The sequence below is a fragment of the Myotis myotis genome, unplaced genomic scaffold, assembly GCF_014108235.1.
Source record: "Myotis myotis isolate mMyoMyo1 unplaced genomic scaffold, mMyoMyo1.p scaffold_m19_p_2, whole genome shotgun sequence".
Taxonomy (NCBI): domain Eukaryota; kingdom Metazoa; phylum Chordata; class Mammalia; order Chiroptera; family Vespertilionidae; genus Myotis; species Myotis myotis.
Window position 1 is genome coordinate 76,313,532 of NW_023416324.1, and position 7,303 is coordinate 76,320,834.

The window sequence follows — 7,303 nt, forward strand, 5'->3', positions numbered from 1 at the left end:
AATGTTGAATCCTCATACTCTAGTACAAGCATGTCAAACTCAAAGGCTAACATGGGCCAAATAAACAAAGTTTAAGTTTATATGGGCTGCAAAAAAACAAAAGCTTCAATTTTCATAGAAACATAGGTTTATTTTGATAGAGACATGTTGAATACAAAGGGCTGAAATAAATGAGTCATCGTTAACATAAAATAATGAAACATTTTAATAAAAATTAATATTTTTCTTGAACATTAACTTACCAGACACTGAACAACTGCACAAATTAATAAACGTAATGCAAATAAACCTATTTTTCTTGTTCTCCGAAAGCGAAATATTTCTTTTTTTAAAATTTTTTAAAATATATTTTATTGATTTTTTACAGAGAGGAAGGGAGAGGGACAGAGTTAGAAACATCGATGAGAGAGAAGCATCGATCAGGCGCCTCCCGCACTCTCCCCACCGGAATGTGCCCGCAACCAAGATACATGCCCTTGACCGGAATCGAACCCGAGACCCTTCAGTCTGCAGGCTGATGCTCCATTCACTGAGCCAAACCAGTCAGGGCGCAAAATATCTCTTGTTGCTCACACCAAAGAAGTCAGTTCAAGACTAATGATGTGGCAATCAGCTGCTAAAATATTTGCTGCTAGTATTATTGGAGAGAAATGGTGCCTGCGTGTAAGGCACGTAAGGGAAAAGAATGCAACACGATTATAGTAACCAGTCATTAGCAAATTTGTAGTTTGTTATTAATAATTATGTATAACAGGATATTGTAAAAATTAAGTTATGAAATTTTTATTAAAATGTTTCTTACATACGGTTATATTTACTGGGCCTCAAAAATATTTGTTGTGGGTCGCACGCAGCCCGCGGGCCGAGAGTTTGACATGCTTGCCCTATTAAGAAGGCGGGACACACAGCCAGGTCTTGGGGAACAGTTTTCTAGGAATGGAAGAAAGGTGGGTGTTGGGGCTGATGAGGCCACGAGAAAGCCCACCTGAGGGGGAGCAGGAGAAACAGAGGACAAAGAGACCTCAAAGGGCCACCTTCCCTTTGGGTGGTTTTATCTAGAGTTAACCTTATTTTCATCCTGCCCAAAGCTGGTGCAATATCCACCAGGAAGAGTGAAAAGTTTATCCCTCTAAGTGTCCACTAGTCGTGTTCTTGCCATCACACACAGAACCTAATGTGAAATTGTTCAAGCTGAGGCAGTCCTTTCGGCTTTGGAGTCCAAGAAGAAATAATTTACCTGTAACCTTTAAAACCTTCCTTCTCCTCTTCTTAAATTACTGAACAGAGAGAGTAGGTCATGGGCACCTTTACTGAGTTGTCCCTCACAAGAGACTTGATATGTTTCCTGAGAATGAAGACATTGTTTTCTCTGTTCAGTACTGTCTCCATATGTATTTGTTGATTGATTGTTTATGTCTATGTTGCCCATCAAATCATATCTACCCAAGGTACGGACATGTAAACATCCTGCTCTAAGACATATTTCCCACATGTCATATTGAATATAAAACAGAAGAAAATGAAACAAGGGAACAAGCACATGTTACACAGACATACTTGTTTGACTGTACCGCCTGGTTCAAAACCAACGGCAGAAATATGAAGGGACTAATATACTTCAGATGAGCAAATGTTAAAATCTGTGTTTGTGACTAAGTAGAAATGACTTTCTGAAAGGATGAGAGGGTGGCAGGAGAGGGTGGGGTAATAAGGAATGTGTGGAATTATGGGAAGAACATCTGGTTCAGTTAAAGAGTAAAACCTAAAAAAACACCAAAAGCTGGAGGCCTGGATGGCCAGTGTATGTTAGTGATAGCTTCATAAGAGCTGGGACTTCACTGTTTTCACTGCTGAGACCTAGGGCCACACTAGGCATACAATAAATACGTGTTGGATGAATAGGTGAATAAATTAATAAGAGAAAGTCCAGAAATAATTTCCTGACTATGATGAAGCCATGGTTTTTCAAAGTCAAAGGTTTATTTCATTTTAGATGTTCAATTCTCTGTTCAAAAAAAAAAATCTTGCTGAACATAAATCAGGGCACATTGACACTGATGCAAGTTCAATGGGAAGTCCAGTGACATCATCAGATCACCTCTACCAGTCTACCCTCTTCATTCCATATGCTCCAGTTCACTGGGTTTGGGAGAGACACCCTGAGATTGGGTTCTTTTTAAAAAATATATATTTTATTGATTTTTTACAGAGAGGAAGGGAGAGGGATAGAGAATTAGAAACATCGATGAGAGAGAAACGTCATCGATTAGCTGCCTCCTGCACACCCCCTACTGGGGATGTGCCCGCAACCAAGTTACATGCCCTTGACGGGAGTCAAACCTGGGACCTTTCAGTCCGCAGGCTGAAGCTCTATCCACTGGGCCAAACCAGTTAGGGCCTGAGATTGTGTTCTTAGGGGGCTTCCTAGACGATTCTGATGCAGAGCCAGGCTTGGACACTGCAGCACTGGGCTCTCCGGGACACTAGACTGGATGCTCCATTAGAGCAGGGCTCTATAGTGCATCCCTCATGACTAGATGGCCACATTCACCCTGGACCCCGGCATATTTTCCCTACTTCTACTATTGCATTTGCATTTTGTGGTCTATAAACTACCCTCAGAGCTGATTTGGGAGTTATAACAGACACACGGTGAATATCTGTTGATTTTGTCTAGCTTTCTCAGACAGTTTGAGGATAGGAGAGAGATTTTTTTTTTCCTTCTCGTCATCTGAGACAGGGCTTTCCCCCTTTGAAATGTCATTCTCTGACATTTTTCTTCATGGCATTTCAGTGGGTGGGGAAAGACAGGCATTTTTATTCTTATTTTGTAGATGGGGAAATCGAGGTCTAGGAGTATTTATTTATTTTCTCCTTGCCAAAAAGACAATTCAAAGCAGAGCTGGAACTAGCTTCCATGAACACATTAACAGTGATTGGCTCTTCTGAAGCAACAAAAAGGAAGATTTTTTCTCAAGAGAGGAAATTAGAACAAGCCCTTAGATAAATGTCTTCTGCTTAGCAGAAAACTGGTAATGTATGGTTACAATACAGTCTCGTGATTTTGTTGAGCAACAAACACAATCTTATATTTTATTTCAAAGATTATAAACTTTACAATTTTTATACACTTTGGGTTTTTCAGCTCTTTTCAAAGAACTACTTAGAATCTTCCTCATTAGCTGTATTTCTGCACTGCATTTCCCATTTATTTTCATCAAGCCCATTCTCTTCAAGATTCTAATAAGCTTCCTTTGCAACTGAATTCCTTTATTTCCTCCCCAGTACCTATTACCGAGCAGACCTTCTCTGAAAGGCACACCATTTAATGTATTAGCTTACACTTTGATTCTCAGACTTTGCGAGATAACCTTGAAAGAGTATCATCAGCTCTATGGCATTCCCTAATGAATATCATGGGAACATGCACGTTTTGACCCAAACCATGAGAAGCGTTCCTTTGGAAGTTATCCCAGATTTGGGTCCACAGATCATAAGAATGAGTTTATTTATGGACAATGATTATGTGAAATCTTCTGTAAAAATACAGAAGATTCTAATTCTAATCATTGCCTTACTCTTGAGCATCTCTCTTCAATCTGAGCATAATTTCTTTCAGTTTTGATCAGGACGTGTGATGCATAACTAATGGGCATCCCACTGCCATCTGGCAGACTGTGAGTTCACAGCTCACATCATGGCAGAGGCAAGATCACAAGCCAAATTCAAAGTAAAAGTGGGCTACAGGACAGTTGGACACATACGAATGATTTTTTGTTTAGCTCTATAAATTTTTTTTGGTGGTTTGATTTTTGTAAATTTCTGTAGGCTTTGTTACAGGGCCCTTTACCTGCTCTGACAAAGGTTAATCTGAGTTTCCAAATGTTTTGTTACCAAAGAAAAGTTTGCTTATTTATAGAGTTTCCAATTTTTATTTTTTCATAGTTTTCTTTAGTTTGAATCATTCTCTCATCACTGATTGTTAGAATACAATTTAATTATATTAGAAGGATGGATTCTGAGGACTGGCTAATTCTTGAAAATCTGTTCATGTATATTAATCAGTATTCAAAATTATGTTTGAAAATTATAGAAAAATATCTTAATTCAGTTGCTTGAAAGTGTTGTTACTATCATCAATTCTTCACCTCAAAATGGGTCACTAGAGTGCTTCCAAGTAATACTGGAGCAAATGGGAACACTGACAATTACTTCAAGTAATTTATGCTCTTTATAATCCTTGCATGAAATAATTTCTACCTGAAGAAATAGTTACTACTATGTCTTTTTCACAATATTCTATTCCCAGGCCAGAAGTTATCTTTGCATCATATTCACATATGTAAGTCTATACTATATTAGTTATTCTTGTGATTGTAAGTCAAGCAAGCCAACTTGAATTTGCTTAGACGCCAGGGAGGAGTTGAATAACAACTCTATTTCATTAATTCTAAAAATTTGCATTACAATTTTATGGCGAGGATGTGAAGAAACAGGAATCTTCATACACTGTTTCTGGGATTATAACTTAGTGCTAGAGAAAACAGTATGGAGATTCTTTTAAAAATAGAATTGTCATGTAATTCAGCAATTCCACTTCTAGGTATTTATCTGAAGAAAACAAAAACACTAATTCAAAAAGATATATACACCCCTATGTACATTGAAGCATTACATGTAATAGCCAAGATATGGAAGCAACCTAGATGTCCATTAATACATGAATGGATAAATAAGATGTGGTATATATTCAATGGACTACTATGTGGGAGGGGGGGCTGGCCAGCATCCTGCAGCGCCCCCCCCCCCCCCGCCGGCCCCGTCCCGATCTGCTCCCATCAAGGAGGGCCAGCTGGACCCCACCGGTGCATGGTTTCATGGACCGGGCCTCTAGTCTCTGAAATAAAATGAGTAACCATTCATAGCACATTATGCTTTAATTGCAAGTGATTTATATAAAATACATATATAATGTAATGGTACATATAAAAAAATTTTCTTTTTAGTTTTAGAGAGAGTAAAGGGGAGAGAGAGAAAAAAACACTGGTTTGTTATTCCACTTATTTATGCATTCATGGGTCGATTCTTGTATGTTCCCTGACCGGGAATGGAACCCACAACCTTGGTGTATAGGGACAATGCTCTAACCAACTGAGCTACCCAGTCAGGACCCATAGTGGTACATCTTTTAACTGATGGTGCCTTAAACTTGATCAGATATGGGACGTCACAAGAGGTTGTCATGCAACTGAGACTCAGAGACTCTCAAACCAGAAGCTTGAACACTACTAGAACTTTCTCTCCTTGCATGCTTCTCTCAGTTGGGGTGGCTTAATTTCTTTCACTGCAGACTGACTTCCTCGACATGCAAGAGATGAGGATACCAATAGCTCTTTAGTTTCATATCTTATGGGTTCCACCAGTGAGTCACAAATTCAAAACTACTAGTAAAGGCACTCATTGTCTGAGCTTGGGCCAGGTGCCTTCCCCCAGGTTGGTCACATTTGGCTGGGGAGCTGTAGTGGTGCAAAAACTATAAAGAGCATGAATAAATAAGGACGGTCCCATAGTAGCCATCCATAGCTGGGAGTGAAGGCGGGAGTGCACTTCTCAGGACCAGAGAAGTCCATGCTGGGGGGAAATGCCACTGATACCCACCACTGTTACATCTGTATTAATGGGTGGTCAGTTATCTTGGAAATGTTCAATCTTTATCATTTTTCCAGTTCCACGCTTTGTTCTCACAGCTGGAGCCACTGGTTCTCACTCATAGCTTTGCCCTCATTTGTACGACAAATTGCAAGAAGGCCAATTCAGCAAAAATAAAGGCATATTAGACCACATTGTTTTTATCATTCAAAGGACAAAACTTTATTGAATCCTTAGGGAGAAAAAGTCTGTTTACCGGTATAGTAGTCCTCCCTTATTTACACTTTTGCTTTCTGTGGTTTCAGTTACCAATGGTCAACCAAGATCCAAAAATATAAAATGGAAAATTCTAGAAATAATCAATTCCTTAGTTTTGAATTGTGTGCCATTATAATTGTGTGATGATATCTCATGAGATCCCCCGGGGACTCAAGTCATCCCTTTGCCCAGTGTCTCCATGCTGTGTCCACTCTCCTTAGTCACTTCGGAGCTGGCTAGGTTATCAGAAGGACTCCCCCAGTATCGCAGTGCTGATGTTCAAGTCACCCCTTATTTTATTTAATAATGGCCCCAAAGCACAAGAGTAGTGATGTTGGAAAATACAGTAGCGATGCTGTAAAAGTGCTTCCTCTGAGTGAAAAGGTGAAAGTTCTCAATAAGGAAAGAGAAAGACCGTATGCTGAGGTCGCTAAGATCTATGGTAAGAGCACAAATCTCTGTGAAATTATGAAGGAAAAAGAAATTTGTGCTAGTTTGGTTGTCACACCTCAAACTGCAAAACTTATGGCTACAGTGGTAAGTGCTCAGCTGAGATGGAAAAGGCATTAACTTTGTGGGTGAAAAGCATGAACACAGAATGTGTTCTGAGCGACAGGCGACATGTTGCTCCAGAAATCATGGAGGCTGTACAAAGACTTCAGGAAGGAATTCCCTGAAATGAGTGGCCACATCCACAGAACTTTAATCACAGTATATTGTTATAATTGACCTATTTTATTAGTTATTTTCATTAATATTTTACTGTGCCTATTGTATAAATTTAACTTTATCATAGGTATGTATGTATAGAAAAAAACATAGTATATACAGGATTCGGTACTATCCATAATTTCAGGCATCCTCTAAGGGGGATAAGGTGGGACTAGTGTACAGTGGGGCCTGACTTACGAGTGTCCCGACTAACGAGTTTTTTGAGATACCAGCTGTCTCTCGGCAGATTTTTTGCATTGAGTTGATAGAGTAATTTGAGTTAACGAGCTCCTTAACGAGCTCGGTCTGGGAACGAGTTAAACTCCTAAGTCAAGGCCCCACTGTACTTGTAGCAGAATCTGTCAGTTGTAGAGAAGCTACTCTGAACCCTTCTCAATTGTACCTCAGAGGCTAGAAAGTAAAAAATCTATTTCTCAGACTCCATTGCAAGTAGCATCCATGAGAAACTCTGAAGGTGAACAGAACAATATGAGCTGGCAGCCCATGGGGAGATAGGATCCTGTGGTGGAGACTGATCCTTCCAGGGCAACTGGATGGTGGCACAACTGTCCCATGGCCAGTGGTATCTGCAGCAGCGGAGAGGGTTCCTGGTGCTGGACAGGCTCCTGGTGTGGTTGGGTGTTTTTCTTGGCAGCATTGTTCCTGGCTGTGTGGACACCAAACT